General features: G+C 35.9%; 1 protein-coding gene across 3 annotated transcripts in view; it reads left to right on the top strand.

Moving 5' to 3' along the window:
• LOC114025343 (solute carrier organic anion transporter family member 1B1-like) overlaps window positions 1-14,081 on the top strand; it is an 87,335-nt gene that overhangs the window by 9,259 nt on the left and 63,995 nt on the right. Inside the window, exon 1 of one of the 3 annotated variants that reach the window (XM_027838762.1) lies at window positions 11,222-11,249. The exons of the other annotated variants lie outside the window; for them this stretch is intronic. The gene's annotated coding sequence lies outside the window, so the exon portion shown is untranslated. Of the gene's footprint in view, window positions 1-11,221; window positions 11,250-14,081 lie in introns of those variants that run through there. 3 annotated transcript variants of the gene reach the window in all.

Genomic DNA, 14,081 nt, shown 5'->3' with positions numbered 1-14,081 from the left:
TTCTTCTTCTTCTTCTTCTTCTTCTTCTTCTTCTTCTTCTTCTTCTTCTTCTTCTTCTTCCTCTTTCTTCTTCTTGAGCTTTTTCTCTACCTCCTCCTTTTCCTTCTCTCTTCCTCCTCTTTTTTCTCTTCTTCTCTTCTCCTTTTCCTCCTCCTCTTTCTCTTCTTCTTCTTGATATTATTATTATTTGTTTAGCACAACTAAACATAAAATGAGTAGAAAATAAATAATACAACAATTTGAGCTAGCTGATTCTTTAGCCAATTATTGGGGGTGGAGGAGTAAGAATCACTAAACTCCCCCACCTGCAAAATGGTGATAAAGCTTCTCTACTCTACTGCTTGACAGAGGTCTTCTGTTGTCAAATTACAAAACAGGTACTAATGATTTGGAGATTTTCAAAAAGAACTTTGTCTATAGTCAGTCAGTACTCTTTTACCCAAAAGATTTTCTTCAGCTTAATTTGTCTCTGGACAATTAAAGTCTCACAAAGTTCAGAATGAGTTCTAAATAAATGACTTGTAACTGTGACCTTTTACCCAGAAAACACAAAGTCTATTTGTTTGGAATTAATGAAGAAACCTTTTCTGTTTAAATAGTTAAGTAATATTTAAAGAGTAAGATGGTTTATCACCAGGAGCAGGGGGAGTGGCGGCTATGAAATGTGATGTGCTATGATGTTATTGAGCTGTCATATTGTGTTTGTTCCTCTTGCTGTGAAATGCATATTACTATGCTTCCTTTTAAAAAGGCAGATTCAAGACAGCAGAAATCAGGAATAACCAATAAGCTCATCAAGGTTTATATATGATGTATTAAAGAGAAGGCACTAGGATTTATGCGTTCAATCTAGTAAGAGTGAATGAAGAAAATATTAGAACTAAGGAGAGTGTCACAGTTATTCAATGCATTTGCAATCACTGTTTATCTACTTCTCTCTGTCCTCTGCCTAAGTCTATCATGGGCTGCATTAGACAATCAGCTGCACACAACCCTACTATTAGCAAGCAGATGGCTGGCACACAGTTGCAATCTGGCCCTGGTTGCTGACTGTTCTATCTTATACTCAACCTCTGTCACCACTGCAGGAGAGACAGATGAGTTGGCAAGCAATTGTTCCTCACCAGGCCCCTTCCCAGACTTCCTGCAGATGCCTAAAGTAATAACAACAGGCAGACAGACTGGTAGACAGTTCCTACCCTGGGCCTGAACCTTCCCATGGCTTTAAGCCTCATACTGTCTACTGTCCTCCCTCTTCTCCTTTATCCTCTCAAAGTAGCAACAGCACACTTCTTATGCTCAGTGTGGTCCTCATCACATACTGAATAGTAGACTGCTATATGAATTTGTCTCTTAGCCTTACTTATTCAAGTAAGACCTTCAAACTCTTTTTAAAAAATATACTTAAGATAATTTAATAAGTACTGTTTAACATAATTTGAGATCTATTTAAAATTCTCTTTTCTCTACTTAAAAATAAAATTTCCTTTGATATAATTTACCTTTTTTCTTTCAGATGAATTTTATTATAATTTTTATTTGTATATTTTTACTACAGCATTAATTGTAGATTAACTTGAGTCATTTTTTTCTGTATCAGTATGACTCAACCATGAACATAGAATATCTGTCTAATTGCTCATGTTTTTTAATATACTTCTGGGGGAAAATTTGTGGTTGTGATTATGTAAGTCCTATGTGTAACTTCCAAATATTTAATGAATTTTGCTATTTTAATAGTATTTTTCTTTCAATACCTTCTTCCTTCCTTTTGTTAATAACTCCTTTGGGTTCATGAGGCTGATTTTTCAGAAACTCTCTCTTATTTGTTTCCCCACTATTTAATAATAAATGCTTTCTAAGTAAATGCTTTTGAAAGAATGAAATGCTCTTGAATGAAATTCTTTATTAGTGAAATAGGGCTTCACATCTGACCATCTGACTATGTGCCTTCTATTCTGTGCCACTCTTTTCTTCAGGGCAATCTCCAGCCTCCTTTGGGAAGAGGAGTGGTGCCATCTACTCAAGAATGAACATTCTCACATCTGATCATATTCATCATATTCTAGTGATTTTGAAACCCTTTAGGTCATTATGCAAATGTTGTTTCCAATCCCCCACCAGCTGATTCTTTCTGTTAGTAAAACCTGGCTCCCGCCATGATGATACATCCTCCTTGACCATCCTTTCCAGTATTAGCTGTACTTTCAACTCATCCCCCTCAGCTCACTGTTCAAAATAGGGAGCTGGAATATTCCTTCCTCTTCATTGTGACTTCCAGGTTTTCTATCTTCATCATTCAATAACCTCTCTTCTTTTGAGTTTCATGCAAATCACCTCTTCTACACAACCAAAATCCAGCTAGCTGTTGTCTACAAATAATTCTCCTTCTTTACTCAATGATTTTGGTATATAGCTCACAATTTTTCTCTCTTCCTTAACTCCTGCCCTGATGCTACGGTACTTCAACTTACATAGTGACTCTCCCTCAAACACCCTAACCATTGAATTCTTCAACCTTCTCACTTCCCATGACCTAGTCCTCCACCCCACTTCAGTAACACACAGAGATAGTCAAACAAACACTTGATCTTCCCAGTACTCACAAATGCATCAAGTTCAAAGTATTCCAAAATTCCCTTATCCAAACATAACTTATTGGCTTTCTACCTCCCCTGCTTTTCCTTACTGAACCCTACTCTTCATCCACAGCATGACCTTCAATCCTTTGATCACTCATTCCTCTCTTAGGCCATTTCCCCTGCACTAGCTGCTCTCTTCATGTTTCCCTCTCTTGACTCCTTGGGGAACTGATTGAATTCCATACTGTCCTTCTCTCTTGAGTATCTAACACCCTTATAATTTCACTGATTACATCCTGCCAAGATTCAGCTTGGGGTCTTTCCTACCATTCTTCATCTTTGTTCCTACTCAGGTGCTCCTGAATGTAAGTAGGAAAAAAAAATTACAGAACTATTCTAACTGGGTGCACTACAAATAAATGTTATACAGCCTTAATTGGGCTCTCAATGATGCTAGACAATCTTACCATACCTACCTCATCAACTCACTATCCCACTGTCCAAAGTGGCTCTTCCAAACCTTTTCACTCCTCCTTGAATTTCCCATAGCTCTCCCTCTTCCAACTCTCTCAGGTGAAAAAAATTGCCTCATATTTTACAGGAAAAAATAATGAGGACTTTACCCTGAATTCCCTTCTTCTTCACTGTTCCTCATCTCATATTGCATATATGCCTTCTGCCACTATCTCTTGCATATCTGTCTCCCATGATAAGGTCACCTTTCTTCTTAACTGATCCAATTCCATCCTGTCTTGCCCACTCTGCCATCACCACTTTATTAATTGTTTTTTTCCTCTTCCTGTCTACTAGTTTATTCCCTATTGCCTACAAACATAGCCATGTCTCCCATATCCTCAAAAAAAACCCCTCACTTGATTCTTCCATCTTGGCTATCATTTTGTATCTTTTCTGATATGGTCCTCTACTTTCACTTCTCTTACTTTCTTTTTAATCCTTACAATCCAGCTACCAACCTTATCATTCCACCAAAAATACTCTTTCCAAAGAATTGACCTATACAATGGCTTTTTCCCAATCCTCATCCTTTTTTACCTCTCTGAAGCCTTTAACGCTGTTAATCACCCTCTCCTCTTTGATACTCTCTTCCCTCTAGGTTTTCAGGATGCCAGTCTGTCCTGGTTCTCCTCCTACCTATATGATTGTAACATCTCTGTGCCTTTTGCTGGATCCTCCACCAGATCATGCCTTCTAACTGTAGGTGCTCCACAAGTTCCATCCTGGGCTCTTTCCTCATCTCTCTCTACACTACTTTACTTGGTAATCTCATTATTTCCCATGGATTTGATTATTATCTCTACATTGATGATTCTCAAAGCTACCCACTCTGCCCTAATCTCTCTACTCACATACAATCTTGTATCTACAGCTGCTTTTCAGACATCTCAAAATGGATGTCCAGTAGACATCTTAAACTCAACATAGCCAAAACAAAACTCATTATCTTTCCCCCTCTACCTTTTCTTTTACCTGTCTTTCCTGTTACTGTCAAGGGCAGTACCATCTTCCTAGTTTCTCATATTCATATCCTAGGTGTCATCCTCAATTCCTCACTATTTCTTACCCTCCCTATTCAATCAATTGCTAAAGTCTTTTGACTTCTCCTTTGTAACATTTCTTGAATACATCTCTTGCTTGTCTCCTCCATGAGATTGTGAACTCATTGAGGATATGGACTGTTGTTTGCCTCTTTTTGTATCCCCAGCACTTAGAATAGTGCCTGGCGCTATTTATTGACTGTCTGGCTTATTTATTGAATGATTATATGGCTAAGTCTCTATCATTTGTCTTTAGAATAGAAATATATCCCACTCATAAAGCAGTAATATAAAATGAGTATATAATTCATCCCTTTAAATACTCTTGGGACTCTTTCGGACAAGTTCTTTGATGTAATCAATTCCATCCACCCTTTCAAATCTAAATCCTAGGAGTCTGGAAGTAGTGACCTGCCAAGAAGGATTATCTAGGCTTAGGGCTAGTTAGCCAAGAATACTTGGCTACTGTCAGAGAGAAATCTTGGGTTCAGGTCCAAAGAAATCCTAATTTTCCTAAATCTTGAGGCCATAAAAAAACATCTTATTTTTGACCAGATATTTATTATCCTTAAGACTATAACTCTTTTGGAGAGAGAGAAAGATGCTTTCAGCAACCTAAGTGTAGAAAAGAAGAAAAAAAAGTTAACAGAGGTGCTATTAAACATGTAAAAATACTCCTACCAATACATGTCCACATATGTGTGTATGAGTACATATGAGCTATCTAATGCAAATGTCTCTGTTCTTAAATATCAATCTATAAATCAATCTATAAAAAACTATAAATCAATCAGTCAACATTTATTGAACACCTACTATGTGCCAGTTACTGTGCTAAGCCCTGGGGATACAAAAAGAGGCAAAAGTCCCTGCACTCAAGAAACCAACAATCTCATGATAGGCAACATGCAAATAAATATATATATATATACATATATATGTATATATGTGTATACAAGTATATATGTATGTATACACATACATACATATATATAGTATATACACAACATAAGAATGAGAGAAAGATAATGTTGCCCTCTCCAGAAGTAGGGAAGGTAGAAAAGGGGGTGAGAGATAGAGATGAATCTAAGAAGACTCCAAGGTTGTGAGCCTGAGGGACTAGGAAGATTATGTTGCCCTCTCCAATAATAGGGAAGGTAGGGAGAGGGAGGATTAGGGTGAAAAATAATGAGTTCTCTTTTGGATATATTAAGTTTAGGATGTCTACTGGATACCCAGTTTAAGAAGTCTACAAGACAGGCAGAGATGTGAGAGTGGAGGTCAGCATAGAGATTGGGGCAGGAAAGGTAGATTTGAGAGTCATCAGCATAAAGACAGTAATTAAATCAATGGGAGCTCATGAGATCACCAAGTGAAAAAGTATAGAAGCCATAAACTAGAAGAGGATATAGTAAAGGAGACTGAGGAAAAGCAGTCAGATAGGTAGGAGAAAAATTGGGAGAGAGTTATCCCAAAAACCTAGAGAAGAGAATATCAAGGAAGAGAGGACAATCAACAGTGTCAAAGGCTGCAGAGAGGTCAAAGAGAATGAGAATTGAGGAAGGGCTATTGGATTATTGGATTTGGCAACTAAGAGATTATCAATAACTGTGGAGAGAGTAGTTTCAGTGCAATGATAAGGTCAGAAACCAGACTGTAAAGGTTTAAAGAGAATAACAAAAGAAAGTGGAGGTACCCATGGTAGACAGTATTTTAGAAGAGTTTAGGTATAAAAAGCAGAAGAGATTTAGCATGGATGGAAGATTCAGGTGAGTATTTTTTTCAGGTCATAGGAAATGTGGTCATGTCTGTAGGCAGTAGGAAATAAGCTAGTAGACAGGGAAAGATTAAAAATAAATAAGAGAGTGGGGATGACAGAGGGAGCAATTTATTGGAGGAGATGAGATGGAATGAGGTCCCTTAAGCAAGCAGAAGGGGTTAGCCTTTGTAAGAAGTAAGACCATTTCATCATGTGAGGGGTGAAGGAGGACAAAACTACAGAAGGTACCTGAGTAATGAGAGATGAGGAAGAAGGGAGAAGAGGAATTTCATAGGGAATAGCCTCAATATTTTCTGTAAAATATTAGGCAAGGTTCTCAGCTGAGAGGGTGGGGAAAAGGGAACTATGAGAGGTCTGAGGAAGAATTAAATGGTTTAGAAGAGCCACTGTGGAAAGTGGGATTGTGAGTTGATAAAAGAGGCATAGTAGGATTGCCTAACAGCAGCGAGTGCCTAATTGAGGTTATGTAACATAAATTTGTAGTGAACCTCATCAGAACAGTTGTGTGATTTTTCTCTACTTTCATTATCAGCAGCACATGTGTAGGAGCAAAGGTAATGAATGATGAAAGTGAAACAAGGCTGAGGTTTGGCTGAGTATTATTAGTGATATAATAAGGTGGCTAGGAATTCAAGAAAGGAGATATATTTATGATTCTGATACACACATTTTTAAAACTTTTACTTTATGGTAATTAATACAATTTTTCATCTCAACCAGCACTACATAGTTTTTATATTTGCTTTTTTTTCTACAAGGTTTCAGCTGATGAAAAACAAAAATAAAAATTGCATTGAGTGAAGCAAGATATCTGCATTAAATTTCAGCAGTAAGACAGACAAGAAAAAGTTAAGAAAAAAGACTAAAAATATTAGGCGATTGGAATGTAACACTCATTTTCTTATTTTGAGGCTAAAAACCTTAGTTCAATACTTAAATCTACTCGTAAGAAAAAAGTTGTACATTAAAATATTTTGTTCAAATCCAGCTCCAGACACTCTCTAGCTGTATGAGCCTGGGCAAGTTACTTAACCCCAATTGTCGTGTGTGTGTGTATGTATGTATGTATGTATGTATGTATGTATGTATGTATGCATATGTGTGTGTGGACAGAGGGAGAAAGAGAGAGAGAGAGAGAGAGAGAGAGAGAGAGAGAGAGAGAGATTGGACTGTGAGGAAGCTATTTTTTAGTCCTGTACCCACACTCAATGGATTCTGTAAGACTTTCTTCTTACCTTGGAATAAATAACAGGTAATGTGGGATTCCATTCTGAGGCTTAAAAACAACATAGAATCATAGGGCCATAGATCTAGAACTAGAAGAAACCTCAGAAGCCAACTATTTTAAACCCCTCAATTTACAAATGAAGAAACTAAGGCCATGGGAGGCTAAGTGACTCATCCAATGTCACACAGTTAGGACCATCAGAGGCAGGATTTAAATTTAGGTTCTCAGATTCCAAAGCCAATGTGCTTTCCACCTTATCACTCTATCTCCAATTCATCTACGAAGGTTCCTGGGAGTATCCTGGCAAATGTTTGCTATGTTTTCAAAGCAAATGATATTCATTTTACATTCATAAATATGAATAGCACTTGTGTCCACAAATACTTCTTTACATATATGCTTTTATTTATTCATTTATCTATTTGTTTATTTGTTTGTTTGTTTATTTATTTATTTATTTTACATGTATGCTATTTATTTATTTATAATTTATTTTATTATAAATTAAGGCCAACTTACTAAGCAACCAGTAAGGCCACTCTAATAACAATACTCAGAAATGGTGTTGGGTTTTGTTGACTTATTTTATGTCTTGATATTTTGTTAAAGAAACTGACTACAATTATCAACTAATTCTCTAAGGTTTTCTAATTAAACAATCAGATTAGTGGTATATGGTAATATTTTTGCCTACTTTTCCATGGCGTCTTCTCTTAATGTTGTTATCTAATTTAATTTCTATGTCTAGCATTTATAATTTTTCATCAAATAACGGTTGGCATCCTTGCTCACCATTAATATTGTTCCTTATCACCACTATTATTAAATATTCTACTAGAACCACAAGAAAGAAGAAACAAAACAAAACACAAGGAAAAAAAGCAAATAGCATACTTCAATCTACATTCAAACTCCATAGTTCTTTCTCTGAATGTGGACAGCATTTTCCATCATTAGTCTTTTGGAGCTAAGTCTATCAAAGTTAGTCATCATGCAATGTGGTTGTTACTGTGTACAATGTTCTGCTGTTTCTGCTCACTTCACTCAGCATCAGTTCATATAAGTCCTTCCACGTTTTTTTCTGAAATCTGCTTGCTCATCATTTCTTACAGCACAATAGTATTCCATTACATTAGTATACCACAACTTGTTCAGTCATTTCCCAATTGATGGGCATCACTGCAATTTCTAATTTTTGGCCACCACAAAAAGAAGTACTAAAAATGTTTTTGTACATGTGGGTCCTTTTCCATTTTTAAGATCTCTTTGGGACACAGACCTAGAAGTGATATTGCTGGGTCAAAGGGTATGCACAGTTTTATAACCCTTTGTGCATAGTTCCAAATCGCTCTCCATAAGGGTTGGATCAGTTCACAATTCCACCAACAATGCAATAGTGTTCCAATTTTCCCACATCTTCTCCAACATTTATCATTTTCCTGTTTTGTCATGTTAGCCAAACTGATAGGTATGATGTGGTACCTCAGAGTTGTTTTGATTTGCATTTCTCTAATCAATAGAGCATTTTTATATGACAATATAATTTAATTAATTTAATTTCTTCATCTGAAAACAGCCAATTCATATTCTTTGACCATTTATCAATTGGGGAATGATTTGAAGTCTTAGAAATTTGACTCAGTTCTCTTTATAGTTTTGAAATGAGGCCTTTATCAAAGATATTCACTATGAAAAAATTTTCCCAGCTTTCTACTTCCTTTCTAATCTTGATTGCACTGGTTTTCTTTGTGCAAAAACTTCTCAATTTAATGTATTCAAAATCATCCATTTTGCATTTCATAATGTTCTCTATCTCTTGTTTGGTCATAAATTCTTCCCTTCTCCATAGATCTGACACATAAACTATTCCTTTCTCTACTAGTTTGCTTATAGTATTAGTCTTTTTATCTAAATCATGTACCCATTTTGACTTTATCTTGGTGTAGGGTGCAAGCTGCTGGTCTATGCCTAGTTTCTGCCCTACTATTTTCTAGTTTTCCTAGCAGTTTTTGTTAAATAGTAAGTTCTTATCCCAGAAGCTGGATTCTTTGGATTTATCAAGCAGTAGATTATTATAGTAATTGACTATTGTGTCTTGTGCACCTAACCTATTCCACTGATCTACCACCATGTCTTAGCCAGTACCAAGCAGTTTTGATGTTTGATGCTTTATAACACATTTTAAGATCTGGTGCAGCTAGGACACCTTCCCTTGCATTTCTTTTCATTGATTCCCTTGATATTCTGGATATTTTGTTCTTCCAGATGAATTTTCTTATTATTTTTCCTGGTTCTATAAAATAATTGTTGGTAGTTTAATTAGTATGGCACTGAATAAGTAAATTAATTTAGGTTAAATTGTCATTTCTCTTATACTAGCTCAGCCTATCCGAGAGCAACTGATTTTTTTCCAGTTATTTAAATCTGACTTTATATGTGTGAAAAGTGTTTTGTAATTGTGTTCATATAGTTCCTGGGTTTGTTTTGATATGTTGACTCTCAAATATTTTATAATGTCTCCAATAACTTTAAATGGAATTTCTCTTTTTATTTCTTGCTGTTGGGCTTTGTTAGTAGTATACAGAAATGCCAGGGGGCAGCTAGGTGGCACAGTGGATAGAGTGCCAGCACTGGAGTCAGGAGGACCTGAGTTCAAATCCAGTCTCAAACCAGACACTTGATGCTTACTAGCTGTGTGACCCTGGGCAAGTCACTTAACCCCAATTGCCTCACCAAAAAAAAATGCCAGTAATTTCTGGGGGCTTATTTTATATCCAGGAACTTTACTAAATTTGTTTATTATTTCAAGTAATTTTTTACTTGATTCTCTCAGATTCTCTAAGTAAACTGTCACATCTTCTGCAAAGAGTCATAGCTTTGTTTCTTCTTTGCCTGTTCTAATTCCTTCTATTTCTTTTTCTTCTCTTATTGCTCTAGCTAACATTCCTAGTACAATATTGAATAACAGTGGTGATAATGAGCACCCTTGTTTCACCCCTGATCTTATTGGAAATGCTTCTAGCTTATCCCCATTACACATAATGCTTGCTGATGGTTTTAAATAGATGTTACCTATTATTTTAAGGAAGACTCCAATTATTCCTATGCTTACTAGTGTTTTTTAAAAAATGGGTGTTGTATTTTGTCAAAAACTTTTTCTGCATCTATTGAAATAATCATATGATTTCTGTTAGCTTTTTTGTTGATATGGTCAGTTATGCTGATAGTTTTCCTAACATTGAACCAGCCCTGCAATCCTGGTATAAATCCTACCTGGTCACAGTGCATTATCATTGAGATTAGCTGCTATAATCTCTTTGCCAATATTTTATTTAAAATTTTTGCATCTATATTTATTTGGGGAATTGGGCTATAATTTTCTTTCTCTGTTTTGACTTTTCCCAGTTTAGGTGCCAGCATCATATTTGTGTCATAAAAAGAATTTGGTAGGACTCCTTCTTCACCTATTTCCCCAAACAGTTTATATAGTATTGGAATTAATTGGTCTTCAAATGTTTGATAGAATTCACTTGTAAATCTATTTGGTCCTGGAGATTTTTTCCTTAGGGAGTTCATTGATGGTTTGTTCAATTTCTTTTTTTCTGAAATGGGGTTAAGTATTTTATTTCCTCTTTTGTTAATCTGGGCAATTTATATTTTTGTAAATATTCACTGATTTCACTAAGGTTGTCAATTTTATTGGTATACAGTTTGGCAAAATAATTTCTAATTATTGTTTTAATTTCCTCTTCACTGGTGGTGAATTTACCTTTTTCATTTTTGATACTGGTAATTTGGTTTTCTTCTTTCTCTTCTTTAGGCAAATTATCCAAAGGTTTATCTATTTTTTTTTTCATAAAATCAGCTCTTAGTTTTATTCATTAAGTCAAAGTTTTCTTAATTTCAATTTTATTAATCTCTCCTTTGCTTTTCAGAATTTCTAATCTGGTAATTAATTGGGGATTTGTAATTTGTTCTTTTTCTAGTTTTTTTAGTTACATTCTCAATTCATTGTTTTCTTCTTTCTCTATTTTATTCATGTAAGCATTTAGAGACACAAAACTTCACCTAAGAACCACTTTTGCTGCATTCCATAAGTTTTGGTATGTTGTCTCATTATTGTTCTTCTTTTGGATGAAGTTATTGATTGTTACAATGCTTTGTTGTTTGACCCACTCATTCTTTGGGATTAGATTATTTAGTTTGTAATAAATTTTTACTCTATCCTTCTTTTTCCAATCTATTGACTCTCTCTTGCATACCTCCCATTCCTTTTACCAATTTTTCTTCTACCTCTCTTATTTGACTTTCAAAATCCTTCTTGAGCTGTTTGGGTGAGAGTCCATTTCATAGTCCCCTTTGAGATTTCAGATGTGGGTGTATTGACCTCTTCTGAATTTGTGCCTTGATCTTCCCTGTCCCCATAGTAAGAATTTCTGCTTTTTGCTCATGGTGTTTGCCTATTTCCTGGCTTTTAAAGATGAGTTCTTCTGCTGGAGCACAGGGGGCACTGACCCAAGCTATTTTTGCCTGGGACCTAGTTTTCAGCTTTCTGTGCTGGGGCCTCAGGTGCTAACTACTGGATGCTGTAGGTGTCTGGAGGCTTACCTGGTGCTGAGCTGGGGTCAGCAACACTGAAGCTCTCAGGGGGGAAGGGTCTGGCCCCTAAAAGACACCTGCTCACCCAGGCTGCTTTAAAGCACTAGAAGTCTTGGTCACTGGAGGATGCCTGCCCACCTGGAGTGGTGCCTCCTGTAGATGTGTTTCCTGGAGTTGTGCTGAAGCATGGGGAGGTTTGGCTGCTGGAGGATGCCTGACTGCTGGTGCACATGATGGTTTTCTGAGCTGAAGTCTATTAATTCCTCTGCCTGTGCCAAGGTACTCAGGTGGTCCTAATGTTGGTACTTGCCTGTTCCACCAACTTAGGGCTCAGGATCTCCCCTTGGCTTTCTGAGGTATGGCTTGCTGGGATGCCTCTCATCCTGTACTGATCCCCTTCCATTAGAGCAAAAGGGACTTTTCCCATTAATCCCTCATGCTTCCTGGGCTTCAAGGCTGTACAGCCTGTCTTTCTGCTGGCTCAGCTGTTTCATGATTTTTTCCCGGGTCGATATTTTCTGGGTTTTCAGAAGTCAATAAGGGAGAGTGAGAGCAATTTCCTTCTTACTCTACTATCTTGGCTCAATCATATGATTTTTGTTGTTTTTATTATTGATGTGGTCAATTATAATGATAAATTTCCTGATATTGAACTAGCCTTGCATTCCTGATATAAATCCCATCTGGTCATAGCGATTGACCTTTGTGATATATTGCTTTAATCTCCTTGCTAGTATTTCACTTAAAATTTTTGCATCAATATTCATTAGGGAAATTGGTCTGTAGTTTTCTTCTCTGTTTTTGCTCTTTCTGGTTTAGGTATTAGTATCATATTTGTGTTGAAAAACAAATTTTGTAGGACTCCTTCTTTGCTTATTTTTCCAAATAGTTTATATAGTATTGAAATTAACTGTACTTTAAATGTTTGGTAGAATTCACTTGTGAACCCATCTGGTCTTGAGGATTTTTTCTTAGGGAGTTCACCAATGGCTTATTCAATTTATTTTTCTAAGATAGAGTTATTTAAGAATTCTATTTCCTCTTTTATTAATCTGGGTGATTTATTTTTGGTAAATATTCATCCATTTCACTTAAATTGTTAGATTTATGGGCACATAATTGGGCAAAATATTGCCTAATAATTGCTTTAATTTCTTGTTCATTGGTGGTGAATTCACCTCTTTCATTCTCAATACTGATAATTTGGTATTCTTCCTTCTCTTATAAAGTCAAATTAAACAACGGTTTATATATTATATTTTTTCATAAAATTAGTTCAATGATTTTCTTAATTTCAATTGTCTTATTCTTTTTTTTGATTTTCAGAATTTCCAATTTGGTATTTAATTGGATATTTTTAATTTATTCTTTTTCTATTTTTTTTTAGTTGTATGCCCAATTCATTGATCTGCTTTCTCTATTTTACTGATGAAAACATTTAGAGATATAAAATTTCCCCTAAGTAGTGCTTTGGCTGCATCTCATAAATCTTGGTATGTTGTCTCATTGTTGTCATTGTCTTTAAATGAAATTATTGGTTTTTCTATGATTTGTTCTTTGACTCATTCATTCTTTAGCATCAGATTAGTTAATTTTTAATCTATTTTTTCATGATCCTTTCTTGAACATGATTTTATTCCATTATGATCTGAGAAGACTGTATTTAATAGTCCTGTTTTTTTGCATTTAGTTATGAGGTTTTTATGCCATACTATATGGTCAATGTTTGTGTGGGTGCCATGTACTGCTAAGAAAAAGATATGTTCCATTCTATTCCCATTCAATTTTCTCTATAGGTCTATCATATCTAACTTTTCTAAAATTCTATTAATCTCCTCAACTTCTTTCTTATTTATTTTTGGTCAGATTTATTTCATTCTGAGAAGGGAAAGTCAAGATCACTCACTAATATAGTTTTACTATTTCCTCCTGTAATTCATTTAACTTTTTTTTAAGAATTTGGTTGCTAATTCATTTGGTGAACATATGTTTAGTATTGATATTACTTCACTGTCTATAGTACCTCTCTCTCTCTCTCTTTCTCCCCTTTCACCCTGCTCCTCCTGAAAAGTGTTGGGGGGCTGAGCCAAGATGGCAGAAGGAAAGCAGTGACTTACTTGAGCTCTCCCCCAAACCCCTCCAAATACCTGTTAAAAAATGGCTCTAAACAAATTCTAAAGCAGCAGAACCCACAAAAAGACAGAGTGAAACAAATTTCCAGCCAAAGACAGCCTGGATGGTTGATCAGAAAGGTATATCGTGCTGGGCAGGGAGAGAAGCACGTTCAGTGTGGGCACGCAGGCTGCAGCGACCCTGGAGCAGGCCTCAGAGGACTG

Source organism: Vombatus ursinus, unplaced genomic scaffold (assembly GCF_900497805.2).
Source record: "Vombatus ursinus unplaced genomic scaffold, bare-nosed wombat genome assembly UNPS02014830.1, whole genome shotgun sequence".
Lineage (NCBI taxonomy): Eukaryota > Metazoa > Chordata > Mammalia > Diprotodontia > Vombatidae > Vombatus > Vombatus ursinus.
Note: the sequence above shows the minus strand (reverse complement) of the source record. Positions and strands in the feature narration are given on the sequence as shown.